Raw genomic sequence first — 16,280 nt, forward strand, 5'->3', positions numbered from 1 at the left:
AGAGGTCAGTGGCAGATATATATAAAACCAGAGCGGTTAATAAGAGCTGATGGTATTTATTTATTTATTTGGCTACGTCAGGTCTTAGCTGCCCAGGCTTAGTTGCTCCGAAGCATATGGGATCTTCCCAGCCCAAGGACTAAACCAGCGTCCCCTACATTGCAAGGTGGATTTTAAACCATTAGAGCACTGGAAAGGCCCCCTGATGCTATTTACTTTTTCAAAAGGTGTCTGGAGGTGAAAAATGTAGGGTGCTCTGAGAAGAAAATCAGTCTTGAATATTCATTGGAAGGACTGATGCTGAAGCTGAAACTCCAATACTTGGGCCACCTGATGCAAAGAACTGACTCATTGGAAAGACCTTGATGCTGAGAAAGACTGAGGCAGGAGAAAGGGATGACAGAGGATGAGATGGTTGGACAGCATCACCGACACGATGGACAAAAGTTTGAGCAAGCTCTGAGAGCTGGTGATGGACAGGGAAGCCTGGTGTGCTGCAGTCCACGGGGTCACAAAGAGTCAGACACGACTGAGCAACTGAACTGAGAAGAAAGAAAGATCACTTCCACTATCGAGTGCTAATGATCAAATCACATCTTCTTCCTGCTTGGATCCCTTCTGCGTCTCCATGTCACCCCAGGTAAAGCCAAAAGTCTTCACTGTGGCCCACAAGCCCCCTCAACCACCCCCCCCACCTCCACCGATCTGCCCCACCACCTCTCTCCTCTCATTTCCCACCACTGCCCTCCCTCATCAATCTCAAGCTCTGCTGATCACTCCCCAAAGCGCCTCAAGCAGGCTGGTAACTGTCTCGCTCCAGGGCCTTTCACTGGCCCTTATTTTGCCCCAAATGCTCTTCCCCCAGAGATCCACATGGCTCCCTCACTTGCCTCCTTCATCTCAGCTTCAATGTCATCTCATGAAGGAGGCCTTCCCTGGTGGTCTAGTGGTTAAGAGTGCCTACAAAGCAGGGTGCATGGGTTCAATCCCTGGTACGGTAAGATCTTATATGCCTCGAGGCAACTAAGCCTGTGAACCACAACTACTGAAGCCTCAAGCTCTACTGCTCCACAAGAAGCCACTGCAATGAGAAGCCCTCACGCGGCAAGGAAGAGTAGCCTGCGCTCACCACAACTAGAGAAAGCCCACGTGCAGCAGTGAAAATCCAGTGCAGCCAAAAATTAAATAAATGAATCCTTAAAAAACAAAAGAAAATAAAACAGCACCACATGCTACTCACCCTCATCCCATGCCTTCTCCTGCATTTCTTTTCACACCTGTTATCTCTTTCTGATTCACTATAAACTCCTTGTCTGTTGACTACCTTCCCTTTTATAAAAATAAGCTCCGTGAGGGTGGGGACTTCACTTGTTTTGTTCATTACTGGCTTCCCAGAATAGTGCCTGTGCAAAACAGATGCGCAATAAACATCTGTGTAACAAATCAAAGAATCAAAAGGGGCCTCATCTAGAGGCACCATCCTGGGGTCTGGCAACTCCTTTAAGAGCCACTTTTAGGGAACTTTTCAGAACAAGTAAAGTTGTTGGCAGCCTAATCCAATATTTAGTCTCCCCTTTTAACTCAGTAATAGAATCTGATTTTTAGCTAAGAACAAGGTCATGTGAAATACATTTTCTAGATTCCCTTATAACTGTGTATGTGACTAAATTCTGGGCAAGAGTCTGTAAGCAGAACATAGTGTGAAACTTCCATGAAGCAGAAGTGTCCATCTTCATCCCCTGCTGAGATATAATGGCTGGAGCTTAAGCAGCCATGTTGAACCATGAGGTGACGGTAAAAGGATGGTGGAGCTCGAAGGTGGACAGAGCCTGGGTTCTGGAATAGAGTGCAGCCTGGGCCTCCTTATTACTGGACTCCTTTATGTGAGAGAGAAATAAACTTCTACCTTGTTTAAGCCATTGTCAGTTTGTTTTATAAGCGGTTTTCTATTACCTACAGTTGAACCTAATCCTGCTACACCTGGGATCACAAAGCTATGGTACATGGGTGGAACAGGTATAGTCATATATCCACGCAAACATATAAAAACACCCATAATTTGAGAACTGTTCCAGAGAGAATCACTGTGAGCTGGAGTATACAAAGAGGCATCATGGAGTTGGGGAGAGAGTGGACAGAGGAGACAACAAAGGAAATAAAGACACGAGAATCATGAATGTTTCATTAGGTCTGGCTGCAGCCTCGAGATGAGTAACCAGACTACATAAAGAATGACTACAAGTCAATAAGAAAAAGAAGCAAAGAGGATGAACAGGCTATATCCAAAAGAAGAAACATAAATGAAAAGCATGTCTTACTAGTCCTCAGGGGAATACAAAATAAATCCATAATGAGATTTCATCTCACATCAGACTGGCAAAAATAAAAAAGCTTTATAAAACCAAGTGTGACAGGATACAGAACAACAGGAACTCTTACACATCCTTGGTGAGAACTTGAGAACAGTTTGATGATATTTGGCAAAATTAAAGATGCTCACATCCTACAGCCACCAATCTTGTGCCCATTACATACCTCAAAGAAATTCTTGTTCAGGCACCTTAGGAAATGTGTTCAACAACATTCACAGTAGCCCAAGAAGAGCAAAAACAAATCTGGACACTAATGATATATGCATTGCCAAAGAAATGACCAAAACAAACAGGTGGTATCTTTGGCCAGTGGAATATTACACAGCATTAAAAAATGAAATACCGCTATACCAAATGGTCTGGATTAATCACTATATTAAAAGAAAAAAACAAGTCCCAGAAGACTATGTATAGTTTGATATCATTGTAGACGTTCAAAAATAACTATTTCAAAACAAATAATGTTAAACAAAAAATTCAAGATGGTGGTCACAGCTGAGAGAGCAGCCTGGGAACTGGCTGCTGCTGCTGCTAAGTCGCTTCAGTTGTGTCCGACTCTGCGAGACCCCATAGACGGCAGCCCACCAGGCTCCCCTGTCCCCGGGATTCTCCAGGCAAGACCACTGGAGTGGGTTGCCATTTCCTTCTCCAATGCATGCAAGTGAAAAGTGAAAGTGAAGTCGCTTAGTCATGTTGACTCTTAGCGACCCCATGGACTGCAGCCTACCAGACTCCTCCGTCCATGGGATTTTCCAGGCAAGAGTACTGGAGTGGGGTGCCACTGCCTTCTCCAGGGAAATACCATAGTTTCATATAAATTACTGGTAGGTAATGTCCTAGTTCTTGGGCAGGGAGTAGGCTAATGGCTATTCATTGTAATAAACATTTTGTACAGACCAAAAATACCACTGTATCATGCATCAAGGATTATGATTAATCCAATTCTGTGTGTCCAAAGGTCACCTTTAAAAAATGAAATGCCTATACAAAGAGGTGAAGAAGAACATACACCAAGTTACTGACAGATAAGACCAATAAGGCTCAGAGTAGGAGGGGAGGGATGGAGTAGTAAGTGGTTTCTATCTCTGTCACTTACACACTCATTTCAACAAGAAATGCTGGGTTAATCATAAACAAAGTAGAGCAGTATAGCACAGTGGTTCAGTGCACAGATTCTGGAGGCCAACCACCAGAGAGGGACGGCGTGTCGACTCTACTACTCCTTAGCCATAAGGCCTCCGGCAGGTTATTTCATTTCTCTGTACCTCTGTCTCTGTACCTGAAAAGGTGCATGATGCCAGTGCCTACTTCACAGGGCCACGAGGTAACATGAGCTGGTTCTTTAGTTCTTCTTCACAAACTAAACCCTTAATGAGATTGGCTATTACTATGATCATTATTCTAACTCCAAACTTCCACAAGGGAGACCAGAGCTAAGCAATTACCTGGTCCAGGCCACCAGATGATTCTGGTCAGTGTAAGCCCCAGATGTGTCCACTTCTCCAATCTTTGTAGCCTCTGTAAGAAGACCAGTGTCTTGCCCACTCCAGGTACCCACTATAAAGGGTTGATAAATGAACTCACGCTGCCTCAGTTTACCCACCACATCTTTGGCTGTCTGAACAGACCACTTGCAGATGCCTACCCATCATGTCCTTTCTCCTCACAGCTTCCTTACTGACCCTCTGTCTGAAGTGGCAATAAGCACAGCTTAAAAACTGCACTTCCGAGACTTCCTTTTGACAAAGGGTGATCTTGTCACAAGGTTCTAGCCAAAGAGGGGAAGCAGAAGTCTGCTAAGGATTTCAGGGAAGGCTTTGGTTTCCTAACAAAGGTGTTACTTCTTTTTCTTAGAGCTTTGCTTCTTTCTGCCTGTAACAAGGATGTGAGGCTGGAGATGGGGCAGCCTTCTTATATGTATGAGGCTAAGGGCAGCAATGCAGATAAACAAGAGACTGGGGCCCTGCAAACAGCAACACCACCTGGCCCTGATGACCTGTGCACCTTTCCTTCTGGGAGAAAATGAAGGCTGTGGTGGCCCCTCAATAGACCACACCTTCCAGAACTCAAGTCTTCTGTCTGCCTTCTGACATGAAATCTGGGCTGCCACTGGGCCAGTTCTAGACCTATGCCTTGACTTAGGAAGCTCTGGGCTGCTGTGTTCTAAGTCCAGCTACTGGATGGCAAGATCCATGTGGAAGGAGTGGTTCTGAGACTACAGAGAGGGGGCCAGGTGTCTCCAAGGTGCCACGTGAGTTGTTGTTGCTGAGTAGGCTCAGTTGTGTCTGACCCTTTGCAACCTCATGGACTGTAGCCCACCAGGCTTCTCTGTCCATAGGATTTCCCAGGCAGGAATGCTGGAGTGGGTTGCTATTACCTTCTCCAGGGGATCTTTCCAACCCAGGGATCGAACCAGTGTCTCCTGCATTGCAGGGGGATTCTTTACTGCTGAAACACCAGAGAAGCCCTTGTGAGTACAACCATCTTAAGCCCCATCCGTCTTCTGACTCTAGCCACATAAGAGACCCCAATTAAAACCAGCAGAAGAGCCATCCAGATGAGCCTCAGTCAATCAGAGATTGGTAAGAAATAATAAACTTCTATCCCCTTAAGGCATAAGTTCTGGGATGGCTGGTTATGTAGCAGAGAACTGAAACAGAACTCTTAAATGGGTACACGACTGCACAAGTTTCAGGAAGCCAAATATACTCCTTTGCTGAAGTACCACCTTAAAAGGAAACTTGCCAATAGATCACAACTCTAATAAGATCTCTTGCATGTTCTGATTTCCAATGAAGATCATTAATTAAAAAAAAGAACTTTCTCTGTCTCTTATTTGGTAATAATTACTCATTAAGCACAACTAATCTGTATAGAGGATGAGGAATCTATTAATCATTTTTCTAAGTAAAAAGCATTTAAAGTAGATGGCTCAACATTGTGCTGGACTTGGTGAGAACCCTCCAAAAATACATCTCCTATCTGGGCAAGATGCCTCATTAAACTAATGCTACTTCCTATTCATTCTCAAAGGCTTAGAGCTTAACCAGGTGGGATGGCTTAGCCACAAAGTGGCTAAGCAGGTGGGATGTCTGCAATCTAATTTTAAAAAGTTGTCAGTAAAAATAATACGGAGGGAGAAGGAAAAAAAACAAAACTAGAAACAAAAGGAATGCACATCAGTAACAGCCGGGGCAAATAAACTCTGGTACACCCACCCCTCCATGTGTTACAGAGACATTAACAAGAGCAAATTTGAGCATAACCTGAGGACTTGGGCCTCCATTTCCACACAGTGCTGCCATGTAAGAAAAGCAACCTGCAGGAAAATGAGGACAATATTATCCCTTATAGGGTAATATTTCCCCCTATAGGATTATATAGGAGAAGGCAATGGCACCCCACTCCAGTACTCTTGCCTGGAAAATCCCATGGATGGAGGAGCCTGGAAGGCTGCAGTCCATGGGGTCGCTGTGGGTCGGACACGACTGAGCGACTTCACTTTCACTTTCCACTTTCATGCATTGGAGAAGGAAATGGCAACCCACTCCAGTGTTCTTGCCTGGAGAATCCCAGGGATGGGGGAGCCTGGTGGGCTGCTGTCTATGGGGTCGCACAGAGTCGGACACGACTGAAGTGACTTAGCAGCAGCAGCATAGGATCATATAACCATGGAGAAACATGTGGAAAGATACATACAGTGCTTGATTGTTCCCATGGGTGAAGGACTGTGAGAGAATGCTGGCATGGGGATGCAGTAGAGAGGAACTCCCCAAAAAAGGGACTGGAGACATTTTTAAATGACTTGAAAAAAAATTGTAAAAATAATTATCCCCATTAAGTGAGTTCTCTCAATCCACTAGACACAGTGCTAACTAACTAGGTCACTCCATTGCACTTTAAACTGCTCACTTAATGCAGGTGCTATTAATTATTCCCATTTTCCAGATAGGGAAACTGAGGCCCAGAGAAGCCAAGTGCTGTGGCCGAGAACTTGGGCAGTGCTGGGAGCACTATTATGCAAGAGGGTCAATTCCAAAACCCACTGCACTTGGAGCTCAGAGGACAGAGTTAGAGTTTACAGGAGCAGCAACTCTGACACTTTGCACATTCTTAAAATAGCGGTAGGCCCCTAGGTGTGAAGATGTGTGTGAAGGCTGCGCACACCTCAGGCTCTCCATGCTGTTGGCAGAAACCCAAGAGGGCCACTGACCTCGCTCTGTGGAGCCCGGGGAAGCGCAGCCTGGGATATTTTTACAGAATCAATTGCTGACACCGGGAGCCAGGAGACAGATGTGGCGGTGTCAGCTCTTACACGGTCAGACTCGTGGAGCTCACCATTTAATTAAAGCCTGTTCAGCCCCAGAACAAGAATGATTGCCTGTTAAAGCCGGGGAGACCGATAAACTCTGCCTGGCCAGTTCATTCTTATTTCCAAAGTATTCCCTGACCCCTCTACTACTGCAGGAACACTCAAGAGGGCCTGATAATAGAGTCAGCTTTCCATATATATGGGAAGGTTGGGGGGGGGGTATGTGTGTGGGGGTGTGTGGGTGGTGTCTTCAACAAAGCCTTCCTCACCTGAGCTAAACTGCACACATCCTCTGAGCTCATGAGAAGCAAGGTCAGGGTCAAGGCCATCTGTTCCATGCCACATACACACATGGCATTGTCAGGGCCCAGGCTGCACAGGCTGGAGGGGCTGACGGACAGACAGGAAGCCAGAGGGCTGGACGCTGCAGGGAGGCCTGAGGACCCTGGGTGACCAAGGAGAGGGTGTGTGCACACCACCGCCCCACCCTCAGCCCCGGGTTTGAGGATATGTCAACATTCTCCTCAAAACCCAGGTAGGAACAGCCAACCTTCCTCAGACATGATCCTAAATCCACTCATAAAACAATGTATCGCACACCTACCACTTGCCAGGGATGATTCCAGAAGTACCTGTGCTTTCCTGGGGCCTACAGTAGGGGAGGAGACTTCCCTGGTGGCTCAGGGGATAAAGAGTCCGCCTGCCAATGCAGGAGAAAACCGGGTTCGATCCCTGGGTCAGCAAGACTATCTGGAGAAGGAAAGAGCAGCCCACTCCAGTATTCGTGCCTGGGAAATCCCATGGACAGAGGAGCCTGGCGGGCTACAGTCCACGGGGTCGCAAAGAGTCAGACACAACTTAGTGACTAAACAACAACGGTAGGGGAAGTGGGAGAATAAACATGTCAGTGGTCATGCTATGAAGAAAACGAACGCAGAGTAAAGGGCTAGAGTGCGATGGAGAAGGTGCTACTTAGGGAGGAGAGAGGCCTCACTGAGAAGGTGACATGTGAGCAGAGCCCCAAGGGGGTTGGGAGCTTTGGGGATGCTGGGGAAATGCTACAGGTAGAGGGAACAGCCAGGGCAAAAGCCCTGAGGGAGGAAGGGCAGGAGGCAGCTAGCAGCAGCTGAGAAGTCAGAGATAAAGTCAGACAGGGAATCCGGGGGGCTAGGGGTTGGGGTGGGGGTAGGGAGAGCTGACACTGACCACCACTCTGTGCCCAGGCTGTGAGCGCCCAGGCTGTGAGCAATGATTCGTTGGGAAGGTGAGTGGGTACTGCTCCTATTTACCACCTCATCAGATGAGGAAACTGAGCCTCAGAGACGGAAAGGAACTCGCCTGAGACCACACAGCTTCATCTGGACCAGGCTAGGATGCCCCACTGGTACAGAAGTTGGCATCCCCCTGGGAGTTCAGCATTCACCCATGCCTTCTCCGAGGAGAAATCTCCTCCATTTCCTTCACACTCCCTCAACACTCCGCCCACCCTTTCTTCACAGTTAGCAGCAGACAGGTAAACATTTCATGGGAGTGGAGAGGGAAAAAAAAAAAAGAAAACAAAACCACCAGTCTCATGCCCGAAAAGAAGGAAACACGCTGTTCACTTTCTCTGCAAGTCCCTACCAAACTTAACCGACACCGCTCACCTGAAAGACGACCGGAGCCCGGCCGGGATCACAAAGTCTGCAGGTGAAGCGGAGGGGAGCTCCAGGCTCTCGAATGCCGTCCTGGGTCCGGGCCGGGCCAAGGCCACCTGCCTGCCCGCGCTCGCGGCCGCCCTCGCCCTCCCGTGGTGGGCGGTGCCTCCCGCGCCCGCGGTGGGTGTCTGGAATGCGGAAGCGGGAACCTGCCGTGCCAGCTCCTCACAGCGACTTATTCAGCAACAGCCGCAGCAAAGACCCGCCGGCCACCGGAGTTCCCCCGACAGCAGGTGGTCTCGCGAACAGGCAGGCGCGCGTCCCCAAGGCGGGCTGTTCTGCCAGCGGTCCCTTCGGGGGAGGGAAATAAAAGGATTCCTTACTCATCAGACACGTGGTCTGAGGAGCCTGAATGGGCTTGAGTGAAAGTTCAAGGTAACAAAGGCGGCTGGCCGGTGACCTCGGATCCAGGAACGCTCCACCTGTTCGCTGACCGATCCAGGGCTGGATCGGCGCCCACGGCCTCCCCTGCTGGCTTCATTCACAACCGCACGATCCAAAGACGGGCTTCTTTTCGCTGGGCGGACGGGGAGCCGGCTCGCCGAAGCAGCGCGGCTTAATGATTAAGCGCGGCCACCGGACTCCTCCGGCCAGCCTGGGAAGCACCGAGGAGCGGGTGTGCCCAACAATAACAGCCCCAGAACGCCCCCCTCCTCACTCTGCACTTCACGTGATGTGAATTATCTCCCCCCTCCCCCAGCCTTCACAGCCGTCCTAAGTAAGCACGATTAGCATTCCTACTTTACATATGAGAAAGTTCAAGAACAGAGATGTCACAGGAGAAAGGTCACACAGCAAGAAAGTGGTGGCGCAGAGTTAAGCCAAGAAGAGCAACTCTTGGGTTTCCAGTTGTTAACCTTGGCACTGGACCTCCTCAAGAGGAAAGACAGGTGCCCCACCCTCAACTGGGCTTCAGGTTCCTCAATGGTAAAATGGGGTGAGTGTGAAGAGTCAGGGCTTACAGAGAGCATTTAGCCCTAAGGCACAAAACGCTCAATAACCACCAGCTGCAGTCATCACATGCTGCCCCCAGATTCAATCAGGTTCAAAACAGGAGGTTATTACAGTCACCGAGTTTAAATTCTGGGCAGCTGAAGGGAAAACTAAAGAAGGATGGCTTACTGCCCTTGTTTTCATCCACAAAAGAAATATATAACCCATCTACTCCGGACATAGTGGTTTCAACAAAAAACACACAGACCCTGCCCTCAAGGAGCTTATTTGTTTAGTTGCTAAGTCGAGTTTGACTCTACAGTCCGATGGACTGCAGTCCACCAGGCTCCTCTGTGGGATTTTTCCAGGCAAGAATACTGGTGTGGGTTGCCATTTCCTTCTCCAGGGGATCTTCCCGACCCAGGGATCGAACCCCCATCTCCTGTGACTCCTGCATTGGCAGGCAGATTCTTTACCACTGAGCCACCAGGGAAGTCAACTGAACTGTGAATCAGTTCAGTTCAGTTGCTCAGTCATGTCTGACTCTTTACGATCCCATGAACTGCAGCACGCCAGGCCTCCCTATCCATCACCAACTGCCAGAGTCCACCCAAACCCATGTCCATTGAGTCGGTGATGCCATCCAACCATCTCATCCTCTGTTGCCCCCTTCTCCTTCCGCCCTCAATCTTTCCCAGCATCAGGGTCTTCTCAAATGAGTCAGCTCTTCGAGTCAGGTGGCCAAAGTATTGGAGTTTCAGCTTCAACATCAGTCCTTCCAATGAACTCCCAGGACTGATCTCCTTTAGGATGGACTGGTTGAATCTCCTTGCAGTCCAAGGGACTCACAAGAGTCTTCTCCAACACCACAATTCAAAGGCATCAATTCTTCAGTGCTCAGCTTTCTTTATAGTCCAACTCTCACATCCATACATGACTACTGGAAAAAGCATAGCCTTGACTAGACGGACCTTTGTTGACAAAGTAATGTCTCTGCTTTTTAATATGCTGTCTAGGTTGGTCATAACTTTTCTTCCAAGGAGTAAGCCAGCCCTGTGAATAAACTGGCACAAATATTCAAAGAACAGCAGATATACTGAGTGCTCACTGTGGGCCAGGGGCTGCAGTGCTCAAAATGCTTTGGGTGCTTGAATGCAATTCTCCCATCAACCTCACAGGGAAGGTGACAGGGCACAGACTTTGTAAGAATGACACAGCCCGAGGACACGACATAAACTGATTAGAACCAACTAAGTCCAAGATGGTGGACAAGTCAGCTTCCACTAGACCCTGAGCCTCAGTATATGCTCACTGAAACACAGGCATAAGACAAATGACACTCACAGGTACCGTGACAGTTTTGAGGCCAATCATCAAAGACCACAAACTGGGCAGCGGCCCAATTCCTGGAAATCTCGCCCCCTTCCCCAAAATAGTTGGAATAATCTCCCCACTCATTAGCCTATGAAATGACTCAGCCTATGAAAACTAACCACACGGTATTTCAAGGCCACTCTCCCCTTCTGAGATGGCCCACACTCTGTCTGTGGAGTGTATTTCTCTCTAAATAAATCAACTTCTTAGCCATCACTTTGTCTTTCACTGAATCCTTTCTGCAAGGAGACATCAAGAACCTGAGCTTTATTAAGCCCTGAGACCAGGTGTGGGATCTCAGTTAAAAGACCGTGGATTCAAGTCCCCATCTGGCTTCTGGCTGGGTTCGAGTCTGGGCTCACCGATTCAAATCTCAATCTGAGTTACATGGTTTCATTACCACCTTAAAGATATGGAAACCAAGGTACTGCAAGGCTAGTGGCTTGCCCAAGGTCACATGGGAGCCCGAGACGGACCCAGGACTTGTGCCCAAGTGGGGTGTGGCTCCACATCCCGCTTTTCGTTCCTCAGTCCCTTGGCAGATCTACAGGGCAACAGCTTTATGCTGGGTCCATAAACAGCAGCAACGGGCACCCACAGGAAATGTCAGTCTGCAAAATGAATGGTCACTTTCATGTGTTGTTGGGAGGAAAGGGTGGGATTATTAAATGATAACCATTCAATTAATTGTTGTTTAGTCCCTAAGTCGTATCCAACTCTTTGTGATCCCATAGACTATAGCCCACCAGGCTCCTCTGTCCATGGGATTTTCCAGACTGGAAAATTTTTCCATACTGGAGTGGGTTGCCGTTTCCTTCTAGAGGGGATCTTCCTGACCCAGGGATTGAACCCATGTCTCCTGCATTGCAGGCAGATTCTTTACCCTTGAAACACCAGAGAGGCCCTAGTCAATTAGTAAGTCAAATTAAATATGTTAACAGCAGGGGCCACATTATTGAGCACTTACCATGAGCTAGCTCCTGGGGGTAAGCACTTGACCTGCATCCTCTCCTTTTTTTTCCACTAAGCCAGCTTGTGGAATCCTAGTTCCTTCACCAGGAATTAAACTTGAGCTCTGGCAGTGAAAGTGTAGAATCCTAACCACCGGACTGCCAGGAAATTCCCTGCATCCTCTCCTTTCTTCCTCACAACCACCCTACAAGGCAGTCCTCAAAGGGGGAAACAGCCTCTGCAAGGACCACCTTGAATAGGAAAACTGGTCAGAAGCAGAGAGAGGAGCCAGCCCCAAGTTGCTGAGCATAGTGAGTGGGCTCACGGACCACCGACACCACCCCTCAGACTGCTGCCTCATCCCCCAGCTGGGTTTCCCTGAGTGTTCAGATGAAATACTTGGTTTCCTGACAGGATTGAGAGCTCCTATGATACAGGGTCGAAAAGAGTCGGAAATGACTGAGCGACTGATTTGATCTGATCTGATGATACAGGGACTCTGTGCACACATTCTTAAAGGTGGAAATGATTAGAGAATTAAAAAGCCATGTCCTGATTCAGGTAATTACAAAAGGAAGGACATTGTTGGTAAGGACAGTGACACAAAAATGGATAGGTACTAGGCTTTCATCTTGTTTCCCTAACTTCTGCAGCAGATCCAACTGTCTGCCCACCCAATATCCACCCCCCTCTCCCAGTGTTTTCCTAAACAGTACTACGGGTTTATTCCTGTAGCCGCACTACATAGTCCTGCGCTTCAGGTGAAGAGGCTTCTAGCCCCAGCCCTGACAATAAATCCTGATTGGCTCTTGCCTGTGATTTGCCCAGGCATGGTCAGGTATCACAATGCTGGCCAATGAGATATGAGGGGAATCTGGGAGGCGGGGCTTTTAGGAAGAGTTTCCACACTCCTAAGAGATGCTCTGGATATAGCCTCCAGAGGCTGGATATTTCTGCTGCTGGATATCGCCTCGTCAGGGAATGATGACTGGAGCTGTGACAGTCATCCTGTGGTCATGAGGGGAGCCTGAGGACACAAGAGACACACCAAGTATAGTGGAGAGGGCTGGTCTCCTTACAGGCTTAATTATTCTACCCTGGTGTTGCCTATCTGTGGGCTTCTTTGATACCGATCATCAATCTCCTGACTTGGGGCCAATTTCACTTGAACTTCCTATTATAGTAGGTCAGGTCAGTGGTTCTCAAAAATGTGCTCCCAGGCCCAGAAGCAGCAGTATCCCCTGGGAACTTGTTAGAAATGTATATTCTCAAGCCAGACCTACTGAATCGGAAACTCTGGGTGGGGCCCAGCAACTTGTGTTTTAAGCAGCCCTCTGGGGGACGCCAGTGCCTGCTCGGGTTTGAGAACCACTGCAGGAGCACAGCGATTAAGAGTTCAGAATGTGGCCTCTGGAGCCAGGTTGCCAGGATCCAAATCGTGTCACCACCATTTTCTAGCTATTGGGCAGGTTATTTAAATTTAGTTGGTCTCATCTGCAAAAGGGGAATAATAAGGGTACTTACAGGGTTGTTGGGAGCTTTAAATGAGTCACTTTGTGGGAAGCACCTAGCATAGTGCCTACCTAGCACCTAGCAGACACTATAAATTATCTATTTGCTGGCATGTCCCTGATGGCCCAGGGGTTAAGACTCTGCCCTTCCACTGCAGGGAGTGCAGGTTCGATCCCTGGTCAGGGAAGTTCCACACACCATGTGGTACGGCCCCCCCCAAAAAAAAAAATTTTGCTGCTGCTGTTGCTAACACTATTGTTGGCAGCCAAAGGCAAACCAACTGAAATGATTTTCTGGCTGAATTCCCCCAAAGCAAGATCCAGCCCAGGGCCCTGGGGTTCAGGATGTGTGACTCTCTGGAGGGGACACACCAGAGGAGAGGGAAGGCCTTTCTCCCAAGTCCAGACCATCGCTCTTTAGCCCTCCCCCCACAGCCTGAGCCTACACAGTCCCAGTACCTCCTCCTGGACACTCTGGGCTGGTTCTCTACCACCTACTCTGCCCAGTTACTGATCCAGTCCCGCCATGTGAGTCATGCCAAACACCTGGCAAGAGTCCAGGGGTGCCCTTCCCTCTGCAAGTTATCTGTGATTTCAAAACTGGTGGCACCAAGATGCAGAAAGCCAAAGAATGACTAATGCCACCCCCAGGTACTGTCCTAGGAGGAAGAGGCAGCATCTTGTCAGGCTTAACAGCAAGATGGGTATGGGGCTATGAGTGAGCAGGGGGCTTACACACACTGGTGTCACGGACACTGTTGGGCCAGTCAATGAAAGAGATGTGCGGGTGCAGAAAGGGGGTCCCGACCTCTGACCACCAATCCCTGAGGCAAGAAAGTGTTCATCGTGTACTACTCTTTGCGACCCCATGGACTGTAGCCCACCAGGCTCCTCTGTCTATGGGATTCTCCAGGCAAGAATACTGGAGTGGGGAGCCACTCCTTTCTCCAGGGGATCTTCCCAATCCAGGGATCGAACCCAGGTCTCCCGCATTGCAGGTATTTTCTTTACTGTCTGAACTACCAGGGAAGCCCCAAAGAAAGGATGGGTCAAGTTCCTTGGGCCCTGGAAAGGAAGCTGTTAGGCTGAAGCTCCCAAAACTGTCAACATTCACCCATTCTTTCTGACCCACAAAAAAGGCAGTTTCATATGGTTCAATCAAATGTAGGCCAGGAAATGACTCAAATAATGCAGTGCCAAGGAACTGGTCACCAACAAGAAACAGGGATGGTGGTGGCCTCTGTGGAAGGGAACCGGGTGCTCTATTTTTGTTCCTTTGGTTCCATGCACATGTGGCCACTAATAAAAACTTAATGAAATGTTTAAAAATATTTATTTATGTATTTACTTCGCTGTATCAGGTCTTAGTTGCAGCATGCGGGATCTTAGTTCCCTGGCCAAGGATCGAACCTGCATCCCCTGAATTGCAAGGCGGATTCTTAAACCCTGGACCCCCAGGGAAGTCCCTTAATGGAATTTAATAACTCAACACGCCCTGCAATATGGTCCCATCTCAGAGAAAAGACGAGGCTGCACTAGATGCCAAGAGATCTTCAAACTCCTGCGCCCTTGTGCCCTCCCACTCACTCCCCCTTCCACTCTGCTCCAGCCGCTGTCTCAGGGCCTTTGCATTGGCCGCTTCCTCTGCCAAGAAACCCCTACTGCTCACACTGCCTCGCATCCTTCAGGCCTGATCTCAAGTCACTCCCAGGGAGGCCATCCCTTGGCACCCTATCTAAACTGTCAACATCCTCCACCCTAATATCTCACATCCCCTTTCTTAATCTCTTCCACTCAGAACTTATTACCATCAAACACAGTATGTGTGCATGCTAAATCACTTCAACTCTTTGCGACCCTATGGAATGCAGCCCACCAGACTCCTCTGTCCATGGGATTCTCCAGGCATGAATACTGGAGTGGCTGCCATGCCCTCCTCCAGGGGATCTTCCTGACCCAGCGATCTAACTCAGGTCTCTTACATCTCCTGCATTAGTGAAGGCACTAGTGGTAAAGACTGCATTGGTAGGCAGTCTTTACCACTAGTGCCACCTGGGAAGCGCCCTAACACAGTATACGTCTTATTTATCTGTTGATTGTTTGAATCCCGGCTTGAATGAGAGCCCTAGAAGGGGAGAACCCTTGTCTGCTTTGCTCAGTGCTATGGAGAAGACAATGGCACCCCACTCCAGTACTCTTGCCTGGAAAATCCCATGGATGGAGGAGCCTGGTGGGCTTCAGTCCATGGGGTCGCTAAGAGTCAGACACGACTGAGCGACTTCACTTTCACTTTTCACTTTCATGCACTGGAGAAGGAAATGGCAACCCACTCCAGTATTCTTGCCTGGAGAATCCCAGGGATGGGGGAGCCTGTTGGGCTGCCGTCTATGGGGTCGCACAGAGTCGGACATGACTGACGCAACTTAGCAGCAGCAGCAGCATAAACCTAGTACCTGGAAGCGCATTCAGCTGGATGAATATCTGTTGAATGAGTAAGTTTAAGAATCATAATCAGGGGACTTCCCTGGTGGTCCAGTGGCTCAAACCCTGCGCTTCCAATGCAAGGGGCCCAGGTTCAATCCCGGGTCAGGGAACTAGATCCTATGTGCCACAACTAAGAGTTTACATGCTGCAACAAAGATCAAAGATCTTGCGTGCCACAACCAAGAACTGGCGCAGCCAAATAAATACATGAATATTAAAAAAAAATCAGTATCAGTGTTTGGGGTCTGCCACCTTCAGATTCAACACATATAGGTCTACACTGGGAACCCCGGAAAAAGCAGGCTGCCTAAACTGGTGACAGTGATCCTAATGTGCTCTCCATGCTAGACGTGCTTCAGAGCCTGCAAAGGAACAGGAAAGAACAGAACTGCTGTGCGGGGAGAGGTGGCAATGCCTGCAGGAGGCAGGGGTTGGGGGGCTGGTTCCAGGACCTGGCCTGCCTTCCTCCCTGCAAACCAAGAGCATGATACAGAGAAAGAGCCCATCACCAGAACCAATGGCACCAGCCACGAGCAAGGCTAGACCCGAGTTCCTCTTCACATCACACATCTCTACCCCTCCCTGGCAACCAAACCACAAGCAGAAACCCCCAAACGAGGGTGCCCACTTTTCCCGCCACTTTCAC

At 48.8% G+C, this 16,280-nt stretch overlaps 1 protein-coding gene across 3 annotated transcripts in view; it reads right to left on the reverse strand.

Moving 5' to 3' along the window:
- Window positions 1-16,280, reverse strand: part of SIPA1L3 (signal induced proliferation associated 1 like 3) — a 253,461-nt gene that overhangs the window by 227,310 nt on the left and 9,871 nt on the right. Inside the window, exon 2 of one of the 3 annotated variants that reach the window (XM_027515959.1) lies at window positions 8,331-8,672. The exons of the other annotated variants lie outside the window; for them this stretch is intronic. The gene's annotated coding sequence lies outside the window, so the exon portion shown is untranslated. The remainder of the gene's footprint in view (window positions 1-8,330; window positions 8,673-16,280) is intronic. 3 annotated transcript variants of the gene reach the window in all.

This window comes from Bos indicus x Bos taurus, chromosome 18 (genome assembly GCF_003369695.1).
Source record: "Bos indicus x Bos taurus breed Angus x Brahman F1 hybrid chromosome 18, Bos_hybrid_MaternalHap_v2.0, whole genome shotgun sequence".
In the NCBI taxonomy this organism is placed as follows: Eukaryota; Metazoa; Chordata; class Mammalia; order Artiodactyla; family Bovidae; genus Bos; species Bos indicus x Bos taurus.